We start from the raw sequence: 15,941 nt of genomic DNA on the forward strand, positions 1-15,941 counted from the left end.
GACCTGTTCTAAACATTATTTCAAACATATTAAAAGCATCAAATCATGTCGAAAATCAATGAAACATAGCAAACGAAAATCCAAGAAACTTGAATAAAATATGAACGAACATGATGTGGTTTTTTTACGTGATATGCAGTCAAGTATTAGTTCATATTCATTCTAAATTACCTTAGAGAGAGAACTATATTGTTGGTTTGATTTAAACACGACCGCCAATGTGAATACCAAAAATTCAAAACTTTTTGAGTTTTTTGGAACTTTGAGTGTGAGTCTTGGAGGCTATCAATTCGTGTCCCCTTTTTTTTTTGGCTTGTCTGCTCTAATTATAGAGGGAATAAAAGTGGAAGGATGGAAAGAAGCAAGTGATTCATGGCCATCAAAGGGAAGATTATTTCCATAATTTTTTCAAAAACTTTCCAAAATCAAGAGAATATCTTTCCCAATGTGTTTTGCACGGTTTTGGTATGTTTCCATGAAATCTTGAACCTTTAAAACAATTCAAACCATATTCCCTTCCATTTATTCATTTTTTATTTATTATTTAATTTATTTAGCCTTTTATTGAATAAAAAAACCATAATAAATATAAATAATAATTATAAAAATGAAATAATAAAATTATTGGTCTTTGATGAGTTTGATTTGGTTTCTAAAAGGTCCCAAAAAATAGGCGCCACACTCCCTTGTTTGAAATTTATTTTTATTTTTTCAATTATAATAGTAATAATAATAATATTAACACTAAATAAAAAAAGTACTAAAAAAACAAAAAATTTACTCCTAGTAAAAAAAAAATGAATGTTCTAAAAAAACGAGAATTAAATGATAAAAAAACTTACTTTTTTTGTGATTTTGAATATAAGTAAAAAAAAGAATATTTTTAAAAGAAGGCTTAATTAAAAAAACAATAATTAAAATTAAATGATTAAAATCTTATTTTTGTGATTTTATTATTTCAATATAAATGAAAATTAAATTAAATCTATGGTTAGAAACAAAAAAGAGGAAAAAGTGTTAGAAGTGGGATTCGAACCCGGGACCTTATACTTGCAAACTTACTTCCTTACCAATTGTGCTATATTATTTATTCAAAATAAAAGCCAATTGAAAGTGTATGAAGCATCGGCCAACATTTTTCTATTTATTAAAATATAAATAACTTAAGAATAAATTATTATATTTTAAAATAGACTTCAAATCGAATATTTATAAAATTCAGGATGTCAATGTAAATGAACCCAAGATTTTATAAATATTCAATTTTGAAATAGTTTCGAAACTTTTTTTTTGAAAAGTGTGGGCAAATTTTGGGGTACAACAGGTGGCACTCAGAGATGTCATCTTTTCACCTACCTATAGGAGAGATTTTCATCACTTTGGATGGCGTCTCAGGCCTCCTGCATCTTTCCATCAGTGGGAAATTACTGGACCACAGGAGGATCGGACGAGAGGAAGGGGTCAATCTGATGGTAACCCTGTTGGGGGCTAACCCTGGTAGAGCGCATCTCACACTAGAGGTGCTCATGCACAGTTTAACTTTTTGGAGCAACTTTATAATTATGTGAAGGGGGCTTTCGACGCCGTTGGTGATGATGAACAGGTTGAGTACCATCAACATTGCGCATTGAGGAACATCAATGTTTGTGAAAAAATTGTCACATATGTTGATGTGGTCTATCTCAAGTACTTCACAGACCTGATTGCGATTCACGAGTACAACTAGGGGTTGTCTGTTTGGTTTACGTGTACTCTAAGTTTGATGAGAGTTTTCTTTAGAAGACAAAGCAGATGACGGGGTGCTACAAGCTGCTTACGGTAATTTCTTGTTACTAATATTTTCATAATTGATTTGTTATTCATGTTATTAATACTTGTACTCATTTCTTGTTATTAATTTTCAAGGATGTATCATCTCTCACTTCTCTCGCATCACCGGGTTTGAAGCTGCGCCTAAAAACACAATGGACTGGCCTCGTGCTATCACATTTGATTCATATGGGGGAATGGTGCGGTCGAGCCATTCAAAATTTCTCTTGACTGTATGGTACCATATGACATTTTCTTCTGCCCATACGAGAATCACCGCCAGACACGTGTGTTTGACGTCATTTCCTTATACTCCGGCTGGCTGGGATGTGGATCATCTCTTATGCATCCCTATCTACCTAAGCGATTGATGCACCTGTTTGGCTACTTATATATTATTTCGAGACCTCCCCATGAGATACTTGAGGTTCGGGATGAGTAGGCAGGGAGCGTAACGGCGGTATGTTGGCATATTGCAGAGATGAGTAGAGCAACCATAGAGTCAAGACTCTTTAAGGATGACAGTCACCAATTGTCCCTAGTGGAGAGCATGGTTTCTGAGTTGCGGAATATCGTGTAGTACAGTCGTAGGAGGAGGCAGACGGTTAGACATACCTAGTAATTTGTTTTGGGATGCATTTTTTTTTGGTATTTTCGTAAAAATGTTAGGTATGAATTACTTTGACTTTTTTGATCTATGTATGAATTTTTATTCTCCTTTAACTTTAATATAACTAAATTTTACGTCTATATAAGTTAATATAAATTGGCCTCACAAAAATCAAATGAACAATGGTGTTGCTCTAATATGATTTAGTGAGAATTTCGAAGATGAATCTCCGAAAAATTCCCTCCTTTGTATTTACCACGCTTTTAAAAAATTTCAAAGGACATTTCGAAAATGTATCTCCGAATACACGAAGTACCCATACGAAGATGTATCTCCCGACTACATTTTGTTTAAAAATATGGTGGATCTGAGAATAACACATTTTGGTTGTTGGTTGTGATTATGGTAGATCTGAAAATAATTTCAAGTTGTAATATACACTAATTCTACCATATTACAAAATTAGACATCACAATCATAAAAACTTCATCTCGTACCCCCACGGGAGTCAACATCTAGTTATAAATGTATTCAAACAATAAATCATTTTACTTTCGATTCAATTTTCACCACCATAGTGCCATACACAAACATACATACATAGTTTTTCACTTAAGGATTCGTTTTCCTTTAAAAAATATTACACAAGTTCTATTTTTCTTTCAAAATAAAATATGCAAGCTGCATAGTTTTCCTAATTTCTTGGTTTCCAGTAAGAAGAATCTGTATCATAAATCAAGGCATTAGATTCATCTGTTGCGATGCTTTGAGCCTCACTTGTGCTACTTTCTCCTTTTTGTTTGTAGTATTGTTGCATCGCCTTATATTTCTTATCATCCAATACCTCAGTTGATTCTACCACCACTTCTTGAACATTTATTCTTCCTTCAAGCATGCTTACTACTGAAGACATGGAGGGCCTAAGCGACGGAGAATAACTAGTGCATAAAAGAGCCACATTGATAATCGTCGTTACATCCTCTTTCTTGAAGTCTTCGCGCAATCTCTGATCAACGAACTCCAATATATTATCTTTTTCCTTCAAGAGGTGCACCTGTTAATGTACAATTCAAAGTTTTAAATAAAGGTGTGGTTACTCGGTCATCCATAATAGCTTGATATTAAATCTATTTTTACATAGTCTAATATTGACAATGTCAGATATTCTCAGGGACAACAAGATTGACATGAATGAAGGAGAGCAGGAGAGCAAAAGAACATAAGTTACCCAATCTAGAAGAGAGAAGCATTCCTCCTGAGGATGACTAACGGTATTGTTGGTTCCACTAACAATTTCCAACACAACAATTCCAAAACTATAAACATCTGCTTTGTCCGTCAAATAACCATGCATAGCATACTCAGGAGCCATGTATCCGCTGCGAGTAAATCAAACACAATATTTACACACGCGCGCAAACGTGTATATAAATATCATTAGCAAGTCTACTTTTTGGCTTCTTCAAAGTATGGAAACTCAATAAAGATCATAACCAGAGAGAATCAAATACGGGAACTCACTAAGTGCCCGCTACTCTGGTGTTCATGTGGGTTTTGTCGTCTTCATTGAGCCTTGCCAAACCAAAATCAGATATCTTGGGGTTGAGGTCTTTATCTAGCAACACATTAGAGGCCTTGATGTCCCTATGAATGATCTTTATTTTCGACTCTCCATGCAGGTAAGCTAAACCTTTAGCTATACCAATACAAATTCTCTTCCTTGTTTTCCATTCCAATCTCAATTGACGATTTTCTAAGTCCTCTTTCTTGGCTGATAGAAATTAGACAGCAATATCATTTTATCCATCAACATATATGTTAAATGTTCAAGATTACATTGACAGTTTTTATATAATTACCAAATAAAGCATGAGCAAGGCTATTGTTTTCCATGTATTCATATATCAACAATAACTGATCATCTTCCATACAGAAGCCATAGAGCTTAACGAGATTAGGGTGTTGTAAAGTAGAAATCATGCCTATCTCGTTAATAAATTCACGAGATCCTTGAGTTGACTTAGAAGATAGCTGCTTAATCGCTACTATTGTGCCATCTTGTAGGACACCCTGCATTATGAGGAACAGTAAAACTTATGATAAACAAAAACTACAATTTATCACTGTGGTCATAATATCACATGTTGATTGAATAATAATATCAACTTGTGCAAAATATACCTTGTAAACAGGACCAAATCCTCCTTCTCCAATCTTAAAGGATTCATCAAAGTTGTTTGTTGCTGCTTTGATTTTCTGTAAGCTGAATAAACCACTTTGTGAAGCAAGACCCTTTTGCTCTGACAATAAAACCAAACAATATCAGAGATATATTTGGAAAAGCAGCAGTAATTAAAAATTTATGGTATCACTGAGTTCATCATCTAAGTCCTATTACTTTCTTCAAGGAAAGTTAGTAAGTGTTTACGCAGGAAGAAAGGTGACTTAATTTGATATTTCATATCCCTCGTGTGCTAAATCCTATTATTCTGCACAAAATTTCCTGAATTTTATTCAAAAGGATGGTAATTAGGATAGTTGAAGTAGTTTCTCAATGATTACCTCTTGCCCCTAAACATTTCTGTGTTAAACAGCCCTTCCACCACATTATGCCAATTACAAAGATGATAACAATTGCTACTGCAAACACAATGGCAACCACAGCTCCGACAGGTACGCGTCTATTATTTTCCGACCGGGGAGTAAAATCTGCATAATTAATAGGTGCATTATAGATTTTATATGAACAACAACGGTGATTGAAGACAATATGAAATCTTGAAAAATACAACTAACCAGGATCAACTGATATAGCTGATATAAGAGGCCCATATACTGATCCAAATGGGATAGTAGTTGTTCCTTTCCCAGCCCAATTTAAGCGGATTTCCAATGCATTTCTAGTCACACCAGCAGTAAAAGTTTTAATGACTGCCTTGCCAACACCACCTGCCTCTTTTGCAATATCGAAATCCTTCACTACCAACTTTCTCTGCCATATATAAATCCTTCAAATGCACAGTATTGAATGAACTGAATTTTATTGTATCAATTATTTTTAAGAAAATTTGGTTTGTATCATGTGATTAGTACGGGTAGTAAAATAAAAATACACGCACCTGAATGTAGATGTCAAATACACGTCTTCCGATGCTGCTAAATGTTTCATCATCACTGAACATTATTTCAGCAAAATGGAGATTCACAGTGTAGTTTCCATTTCCAATGCAGAATCCATAATAAGTAAGAGAATTTGGAGAAACGCGTGCATCCATGTACAGTTCAGTATCATTTTCGACGGCAAGCTTTGTTGCATTAGACCATATGTAGTAGTCAGGGCGTCCACTATCAAAAAAGTGACCAGCAGTTATAAGTGCCCAGTTTGTTCCAATTTGACGATACCTTGCTGATTCCATCTCAGTTGAATCATCATCATACGTCTTCTTTCCATCAAATGTTACACTCTTTCCGCCACAGTTTATGTAGAGAGAGTACCAAGCTTGTAAAACAAGAAATAGGTTATCAATCAGTACTATATAAGGATATTTGGTATTTTTTCTTGCACTTAGCATAAAAATAATGGCCAACAGTACATTAGAAATCCATGAAAAGTAAACTTACTTTTAGGACAATGATAGTTTTCCAAACATGAAACATTTCCTCTGAGAAAATTATAAAAGGATGGGGGAGGACAAGTTAGCATTCAGTAACATATACAAGTTATATACAACTAAATAGGTCATTATTTATCACGAGAAACAAAAAAAAAAACTTACAAGCTGTTTCCCGTCAAAGAAGAAGCAAACAAGTTTCTGAGGCATAAGGAAATTGACTGATGCTCAGGTCGTTTCATAAATATACAAAACAAGAAAACCATGAAATTAAAAGGAAAGTGAAAAAACACAATGCTAAGACTCTTACACACTTCCTTGTTGACAAGTCTGCTGCTCATAGTTTGTTATAGTGAAGTTGTTATACGACAGATCTCTGCAAATAGATATACAATATCTGTCAGAATCTTAGAAGATGATGCTAACCTCCTGAAAAATATGAGAGGTGTGCATACACATGAAGCTAAAGCTAAAGCTAAAGCTAAAGTTGTCAACAAAAAAAAAGTTCTTAAAAGTGATAAAAACAAAGAAATTTCTATTTTATCAAGTAGCATAAGAGACAACTTACACAAAGTCTGGTTTAACTATCCAATCAGGCAGCGATCCAGACAGCTGATTCCCAGATAAAAATCTAGTTAAATTAACATCAAAAAGTTAATAAATAGAATTCAAGTTATTGTTTAACAAGAAAAGTATTTGATAAGATAATAAACATTATCCCAATTATTGAACAGTTCCAAAATGACTCATATCAACTAACCAGATTTTGGCAGCATTAGTTTATAGGGTTAAATATGTTTGTGGTCCTCCAAAATATCTCAAATTTGGTTTTTAGTCCCTCAAAATATTTGCTTCCAAGAATAGCCCTCCTAAAAATTTTTATCTACACTTTTAGTACCTAATACTAAAACTGTCGCTAAAACTGTCGCTAATTCAGTCGCTAAGTAATAAACAATCGCTAATTTTGTCGCTAAGTTGTAAAAACCGTAGCTAACTTGCAGGAGGGACCAAAAGTTTGAATGAAAAATTTTAGGAGGATCATACTTTGAAGGAAATATTTTGAGGGACTAAAAACAAAATTTGAGATATTTAGGAGGACAACTAACATATTTAACCCTAATTTTTATTTCAATTTCCGGTGTCTAGAATAAAAAGTATCGTTCCACCTACACTAGCTAATCTTCCCTATTTTTCATCTGCATTTTTAAGTTATGATAGCAGAAGCAGCAGCAAAATTCTTACAGCAAGTATATGTGCTCTAGACCCCCTAGGCTCATGGGGATTTGTCCACTTAATTTGTTGTTGCTGAGATCTCTGAAAAGGATATTCAGAATAAGTTCTTTTCGGAGAAAGAGTAAATATATAATTTAACATAAAGAATAGTTCCCTATTCTGCTGCGAACAAAAGAAGCATGTCATAGTCCTTTATCAAATCAACGGTATAAAAAAGCAAAGATATAGAATACAAGTTCTTATGTTTGCGTTTTCTTTCTTCTTAAACGTGTTTAAAAAGCCTGAAAGAAAAACTGAAAGTTATCATTCGATCAATCAAACAAAAATGGAAAGAAGTATAACAGCACTTACATCACTTTCAGATTAGTTAACTTTCCAAGATATTCAGGCACTGCTCCAATGATATTGCAACTTCTCAATACTCTGAAACCAAGTAGACCATATATAAATACTACGCCACAATTTCTCCTTAATTTGTTTTATTAAATATATTGAGAGTAATTAACTTACAATTTTGATAGGTTTGACATATTTTCAAGTTGTGGAAAAGATGAATCAGACCCATTCAAGTCAGTAACAGTCCTAGACATCACATTTTAAGCATAGTTAATTACAATTAAAAAGAAATCTTCAGATCATTTGTTTGAGTAGCATGTATGGATGCGTCATACTTACAAGTCAGTGAGGTTTTTCAAAAGTGAAATTCCAGAAGGAATTGGTCCACTCAAACCACTCCCTCGGATCACACTGTGAAAAACATTTATGAGGGAAAATAGTCTCAAATAAAATGACAATACTAAAGAACCTAAGATTTGTGACAAGAGAAGAGAAAGAGAATCACACAGCATCTCAAGATTCTTCCAACTCTGTATAAAGTTGGGTATTGCTCCAGAAAATTGACTGTCGCCAATTCGACTGCATTAAACAAGTAGCGGTAATTATGAACATGGAATAGCTAACCTTGCTGCTATAAAGCACTATCATAGATACAAACACCAACAATCACACTCAGGCATTGGAAATAATTTGAGAAAACGAAAGTGAGGGAGTTGTAACCACATGGATCGGTGTCATATGTAAGGTTGTCAAGATCGGGATATTGTATAAGATAGGGGGGGGATAGTAAGATTGTAAAACATAAGATAGTTACTAAAATGGGAAGATTCTATTCTATTATTTTTGTAAGCTCGAGAAGGGGTAGCAAGATCGTAAAACCTACGATCGTAACAAAAAATGTAAGATATTAATAAAACGAAAAATAATACTATATATTTGAAGTTTGTTTACATGATATTTTGGTAGGCAAGTATATTCTAGAGAAAATGGCCTCCACCGAACAGTAATTGTTGAGCCTTGGCGTCTTGTCATCCTTCTGGGCTTGTAATGATTGTGGCCGGAAAATGGCCGATCGTGGCCGGAATTGGCCAAGATCACACATAATCAATGGTCTTAGGATTTTTTTTCTTTTACAATTTGGCTATAACACACGATTCTACTTAAGATCATGATTGTTGGGGGTGAATGAGATTGCAAAAGCGTATGATTTTAAGATATAGATCGAGATCTTGACAACCTTGGTCATATAAGTGTTATCCACCGACACGTGTGAGACGCGTAGACATGCTTTCAACCTAAAGTGTTGGTGCTACATAGAAATGAAATCTTGCAATAATGAAAGTAAAATACTTACAATTGCTTCAATGCAGTGAGCTTAGCAAATGTTGCAGGTAACACTCCAGTGAAATTGTTGGAGGAAAGAAGCCTAAAGCAACACGAAAGAATAAATCGAAGGCGAATAAAATGCATCCAATGTCAATGACTGCTATTAAAGATAACAAAATCAGCGTGTCTTATTTGGCACAGTCTTAAGAAAACATATGAAAGGCTTACAGTCTTTCAATCTGGCTAAGACTCCCAAGTTCTGGAGGAAGATTTCCCGATAGTTGGTTGAATTCCAATACCCTATCCATTGAAAATAAAGTTTCTCAAAATTTATAATAATTGAAACCGAACAAGTTCTTAAACAAGAAACTTACAAGCTTTTGAGAGTGGTGATGTCTCCAAACTCTTTTGGAATTGGACCAGATAGACGATTTCCATAGAAGGAACTTAACCAAAAGAAAAATTGTAAGATTAGTCATGATAAGCACACATACATGATTTGGAAAAATTAAAGAACAAGCAGAGAAGAACCATATGTATTACATGTTTACAAGACTTAATGTGGCCCATTCTTTAGGAATTGTACCATTAAGATAGTTGAGGGTTAGGTCACTGTACCAAAAACAAAAAGAAATCATCAATACGATTAGTTAACAAAAACCTTATAATTAAAAAATGATAGTGTAAGTTTTTTGAGTGTGACATACATTTCTTGGAGAAAAGGCAACCTTACAAGATCAGGTGGAAGAGTACCAGAAAGGTTTTGTGCTTTCAGAACACTGTAAGAGCATTACACCATTAATTTTGTTAAAGGCAAAAATTAAAAAGAACTAGTTTAGTTAATTTAAGCACATTCAATGTAAAAAAGTTTTTTTTTACTAACTGTAATAAAAAAATAAATTACAAAGATACACATTTACTGGATAGATAATATTAGAAATTTTTTATGAACTAATACGTAATGTGTTCTTTATTGTATCTTAATCAGATTTCGCCAGATAAGGGTCAACATAACCTTCTTGGCCGAGACACCAAAGATTCACCCAAAACCTTAAGTCATTGGGTATATGGGTCCTCTCATTTATAAAGTGCTCAACCTCTGTGAGACTTTCAACTCACACTTATATCTCAACACTATGGAGGCAATGACATCCACATCAATGGGCCCTTTATCAAATCCACCCTATTCCTCTTAGTGGGAGGCGACCTTGTGTTCTTAGGAGGAGAGGGAAAAACAGTGGATATGGGGACGACCTTGATGACTTATCCCTCAGGGCTCGATTTCCTTTTCTTGGACGCCTGTTCCTAGAAGGCCGAGGGATCACTCTGGTTCCACCTCGCCACAGCGAGCCTTTGCTTTCGCAATCATAACTTTCTTTTTCTGTAGCAACAAGGGGATCTTCTTTGCAAAAATGAAACAAAAAATACAGTTAAGAATCAATTACTCCCTCCGTCCATAATAAATGTCTTATTTGAGCAATGCGCGATTTTTAAGAAAATGATTGGATGTGTTGGTTTTAATAAAAAAGTTAATGTCATTTACTAGAATACCCCTATTAATAGTAGTTGAATAACGTGAAAGTTAATAAATAGGGGTATAATAGTGGAAAAATAATAATGATTGATGCATTGGAATTGTAAATGGACAATTAATTTGAGACAAGAAAAAAATGCAAATGAGACACTTATTATGAGACGGAGGGAGTAGAAAACAATGAGTAAGGCGTCTTACATAGAAAACTCATAAGTGCGGGATGATCTCCCTCAAGCCTAAGTAAATCTCGCAACCCCATGATGGCAAACCGCTCCAACAGATGAACCGCTTTTCTCTTTGTCTCGCTAAATTTAATCGGGCCATAGCCCATGTTTTCCATACTAGAGTTGCAGGAAAGAGGGATAAGTCATGAGTGGCTCCTATTTCCGATGAGTTTGGTCATCATCACACGTAAGTGAAGTGGAACAATCATTGGCCGGCCACAACTTGAGACTGTCACACATGAAAAATAGTGCAAGCTCGTCCGAAAAAGAGCATCCTTTGAAGCACATCAAATAAAGATTGAACGGTCTCGGAAAATATTTTGCTCTTACATGACTTATGACTGAGGGATTGTGTATATATATCTGGTTTTTTAGTATGCTTTAGAAAAACATTTCGCCACTAAATAACTTATGCTTCAGGGTGGTGTATATATCTAGTTTCTTGTATGTCTTAGAAAAGCATTTCACCTTTACATGAATCATGTTTAAAGGGTTAAGGACATGTCTGGCTCCTTGGCATGCCTTGAAAAACATTTTTCCCTTACACGGCACGGCACATGCTAGAGAGGATGCATATATGTATGGTTTCTTAGTATGCCTTAGGAAAACATGTAATCCTTTCAAGGCTCATGCTTGAGAGACTGTGTACATGTCTGATTTTTGAGTTGGGTTCTTGAGTGAATTGGATTCAACCCGAAACAAGAGAAACTCGTCACAATTAATAGTTTATCCATAACCACAAAACCGGGCTGAAATAGAAAATGGGCGGAAAGTTTATGTTGACTCAAGTATATAGGAGAGCGATATCTGATTAAGATATGATATAGAATTGATAAGGCAACGAGGCGGGCAGGGGCAAGTTTAAGCATTATCAACTCCACCCCTACTTCCTTGTACCACTTCTGTCCTTGTCCTAAATCCATTCGGAGGTAACAATTGACCACCCATCCTTACTGCTAACGAGGAACCAGTTTTTCCGCCCTGCTTCACACCCAACTACCGAAACTACTGTAGTTTTATTTAGATGCTAAGCAACAAAAACTAATAATTAAACTAAATATTTTATCATTTAATAATAATCATAATAGTTGGTATTTTCAATTAAACTATATATTTTTTTAAATAAATATTAAGGGTCTATTTGATTTGGTTTTATAAAATAATTTTTAGTTTTTTAAAATTTAAAAACAATAAAACTTGTTTGGTAGCCTAAGGCTCTGTTTCGTAAGACTTATTTTCGAACTTATGTCTTATGTTTTATAAGCTCATATGATAATTTAGACTCGTTGATAACGGTCTTTTCATCATGAACTTATAGCTTATTTTACTAGCTTATAGCTTATTTTTTAGACGCTATTTCAAATAGCGTTTTAGCTTATGTCTTATAGCTTATTATTTTTTCTTCTTTTTTTATCCTTATTATTTTAATTAAAATTCATTTTTAACCATTATAATTTATTTTAATTTAAAATAAAATAATTATATATTAAATATCTTTTATGTCATTTTACATTTATAAGTTAATTGAAACGCTAATTTTACCAAACACTTTAATTAGCTTATAAGCTATCAGTCTCAACCATCCGTTATAAGCTATAAACCATCAGTCATCAGCCATAAGCTATCAGCTAGCTTATCAGTCAACCGCTATTTTTACCAAACAGACCCTAATTTTACACAATTAGTTTTGAAAACCATTTTCTATTTAAGAGTTTTAAAAACAAATTTAACTTTAGAGGTTTTGATTTTTAGTTTTTAATTTTGAAAATTTGAAAGAGAAAATAAGAAAGAAAATTGGGCTTAGACTATCTTTATTACCAAAAAATAAATAAATAAAATAAAATAAAAAATAATACATTTTTCGTTAAAGACAAATTTATAATATTCAAATTTAAAAAATAAGATGACCGATTTTTTTTTTTTGTTTTTTCACTTCAAAACTATTTGTTAAAATTAATTTGCAAAATATTTTTTAAAAAGTAAAACTCATTCAAACAAGCCATTAATATTATGCAACTTTAAAATAATTTTATAAAATAAGATTATGATACATGTTTTCTTTTATTTTTTTCTTTAAAGCTATTTTTTTAAAATTAATTAATAAAATAGTTTTTAGATTTTAAAAACTAAACTCTAATTCTTTCTTTATACTTGCAATCTTAAAATTAAAGAAATAAATGAATAGTAAAATTATTAAAAATAAAAGTAATAAAATAAATTTAATAGATCGAAGCGAGTATTGGTATCCCATCTCCGTTCCGTGTTTTTTCCACATCCAATTAAATCGATTTTTCACATTAGATTTAGGGCGGTTTAATATTTTTTCCAAGGCTTATTTTCGGTGTATCTCTGAAAGATTTTCTTTTTACGTAGATTTGTTCCGTAAATGTATTTGTAGATCAATGTAAAAAACGAAATTTCATTGGATGCCTAAGAGTATTATAGAATAGATTTAAATATCTACAAAATATAATATAATATCCTTCTTGAAGACACTAAATCAATATTATATATATATATATATATATATATATATATATATATATATATATATATATATATATATATATATATATATGACAAAACTTATGTACAATTCTTTAGGTGTGATTCTTACTATTTTCTAATAAAAATATGACAAATATACTTAAATATGATTTAGTGAGTGAAAATAGGAGAAATTTACATACGTGTAAGTGAAAATTATACACTTGTCATATTTTTATTGAAAAATAGTAAGAACCACATCTATAAAATTGTACCTAAGTTTTATCCATATAAATAAAAAAAAAAAAAAGACTAATTGAATATAAATAAAATGGAAAAAATAAAATAAAATATAGGTGGGTAGAGACTCTAAAACGGACAACCCAAAGTCAATACAAGAAAATAATTAACCTTAATTCGTATTAATGCTGCAATTATTGCATGGGGTCTTCTCCAACCGTGATTCTAATTTGAAATAAATCTAATTATAAATCTAAGAGATTAATTACTAATGCATTTCAATTAAATTTTAAATTTAATAGTAACGAAAATATTCATGTATTTTTGAACTACACTCAACTACACACACCCTTGGCCCATAGATTTATCCAAAACCATTCTTGGTTCTCTCTCTAGCATTATTGCGGACAGCACAACACGTTAAAAGAATAGATAAGAGAAGGGGAAGAGTATGCTTACACGCTAACAACATGGCAGAGAGTGTTGTTTTGAAAAGAACAATTGCAGGTAACAGCATTTTCAGAACCGTGTAATTGAGTTGACGATATCCAGTTGTTCCTTCCACTACATGGATCTACACTGAAGTCCCAATCTTTCTTCCCAAGTGTTTTACCTATGTCTATCAGAGCTTTCACTGAAATATTTATACAAAAGATTATAACAATAAAAACATGCGATATGGATAATACATGATATGGGATATGTACGTACCTTCATCTTGCTGAAGAGTGGCTCCTAGAGAAAATGAATCAAAAAAGAAAGGAAGGAGTAAAAAGAGAGGGAAGAAGAAAAACAAAGTCATGTTAGTAATGAGAATAAGAACATCCGAAAAATGGACGAACGAGTGTATTGTTTACTAATAAATGCTGGGAAATGTTCAGCTCACGTGATTGGTTGGTGTATGACCAACACTTATCATTTTGCTTCTTGTCAGCCGACGTAGATGACCTTCAACATCAACCAACAGTTATAAGCTGGATTTGGGTTCTCTCGCATGACTTTAGCCTCATGTGAAATCCCATCCATTGAAATATTATATTAAAAATATAAAAAGAAAGAAATGATTGAATTTTAAGGGATGCGATCTAGCACGGACAAAATCCAGTGAGAATTCCACTAGAGACAATCCTTTGCCTTATAAGTTGCTTAACATTTTGATTTCTCAATAGTTATAAGTTACAAATAACTTTATATTATGATTGCAACCACTAAACATATCAACTAAGAATTCCTAAAGAACATAATTTGAGCTTCAGATTGATGATCGAGTTTATTTTGATGTAACTAACTCTATAAAAATTTAATAGATTTTTGTTCAGTTTAAAATTAGAAACGGTCATTGAAATGGTAAGGTAACACTTTTGAGCGGTGTACTTGTGCTTCTAGGGCGATTGAGAGGAGGCGACATGTAAGGTTAACACTTCAATGTTCAAGTTAGTAAGAGAATAATAAGTAATGTGTGAGAGTGGATATATTTGAATATCTGAGAATGGCGTGTTTTCTCTCTTATATAGTGAGAACAATTTAAAACGTTTGCAAGGAGTGTGGTGTGCTATGCCGATAGTCGTCAGATTCATCTAAATGATGGGCGATGTCTTAGGGGTGGGTTGTCTACTTTAGGCGAGAATGGAGGAACACTTGTTCCTCACGTTCGCTTCATTTGCTTTACCTTTGTACCTTTCGCATTAGGCCTTGCGAACAATACACAACAAATGTCCTCAGACCCTTGTCCCTGCTTTGCTTGGAGTCCTAAGGAGATAAAGAGCCTTGATGGAACATCACTATCATTGGGAGCAGGTTTATTAAATGTCTTCTCTTGTAAAAGGGAACTTTTCGCTTGGAGTCTTTGACGAATGCCCCTATGCTAGTGAACAATGATGTTTTCTCTTCCTCAAGGTACTCGAGTACTTTGAACAATCTTCAATGAAATTTTGGTGTTGGTAGTGTGTTTCACATTTTTCAATGTAGTGGATTGTTCGGTCTCATGTGGCTGAGGCATACATATATAAAAAGGTTCATGAAGCGTTGTTTTTCCCTTTTTGCCATTTGCAAACTCAAAACCTCTTCTTCTTTGTATTGCCAACTTCACATTTTCTTGTGAGCTTTTATGCATTAATTTTCAGATTAGGTTTGTCTGTTATATCTCTTCCGATGGTATTTTAAGCGCATATGTGATTGACACTATTCTTTTAAGGCAAAGTCTACATTTTTCTTCTTTTTTTTTTGCTTCCTTATCTGTTAGGGTTTTTAGAATGAGGATTTATGATATTTATGATATTTCTGATGTTTGAAAAATTTTTTTTGGTATGTTTGATTAGAGTATCATTTTTCATATTTGTCTTTTCCTCAGTAACGTTGACATTATTCTTCATAATGAAATTTCCAACTACTATGCTTCATAAGACAATGGGGGACAATTCGTGAGTGTGGGCGGATTAGAAAACTTTGGACACCGCCTCTGAGGGTAGTTTGGATCGAGCTTTCATCGAGGTAGGTCTTTCGTCTGACTAGGGAGTACTTATTCATGAGAA

General features: G+C 33.2%; 1 pseudogene; it reads right to left on the reverse strand.

The window, feature by feature from the left end:
* Positions 1-2,759: 2,759 nt before the first annotated feature.
* On the reverse strand, positions 2,760-14,290 carry LOC131620396 (probable leucine-rich repeat receptor-like serine/threonine-protein kinase At3g14840; annotated as a pseudogene).
* Between the last annotated feature and the right edge of the window lie 1,651 nt (positions 14,291-15,941).

This window comes from Vicia villosa, linkage group LG7, assembly GCF_029867415.1.
Source record: "Vicia villosa cultivar HV-30 ecotype Madison, WI linkage group LG7, Vvil1.0, whole genome shotgun sequence".
Classification (NCBI taxonomy): domain Eukaryota; kingdom Viridiplantae; phylum Streptophyta; class Magnoliopsida; order Fabales; family Fabaceae; genus Vicia; species Vicia villosa.